The sequence below is a fragment of the Cicer arietinum genome, chromosome 2 (genome assembly GCF_000331145.2).
Source record: "Cicer arietinum cultivar CDC Frontier isolate Library 1 chromosome 2, Cicar.CDCFrontier_v2.0, whole genome shotgun sequence".
Classification (NCBI taxonomy): Eukaryota; Viridiplantae; Streptophyta; class Magnoliopsida; order Fabales; family Fabaceae; genus Cicer; species Cicer arietinum.
This window is the reverse complement of record NC_021161.2, coordinates 4,801,196-4,801,434: the sequence shown is the minus strand read 5'-3', so window position 1 is coordinate 4,801,434 and position 239 is coordinate 4,801,196.

Below are 239 nucleotides of genomic sequence, written 5' to 3'. Positions count from 1 at the left end.
GCATTTAGTCAACCATTTGATTTTAGGATGAATGTTTGTGGCAAAATATAAGGGACACGTTTTGTTTGTGGCAAAATATCAGAGACACGTTTTGTTTGTGGCAAAATATCAGGGACACGTTTTGTTTGTGGCAAAATTTTAGGATGTATTTTTTTTTCTTCAATTTAATTTTTTTTATTAATAGTATTAAATAAAATACATTAAATTAGAGAAAAAAATACGGTTAAAAAGATGAGTCA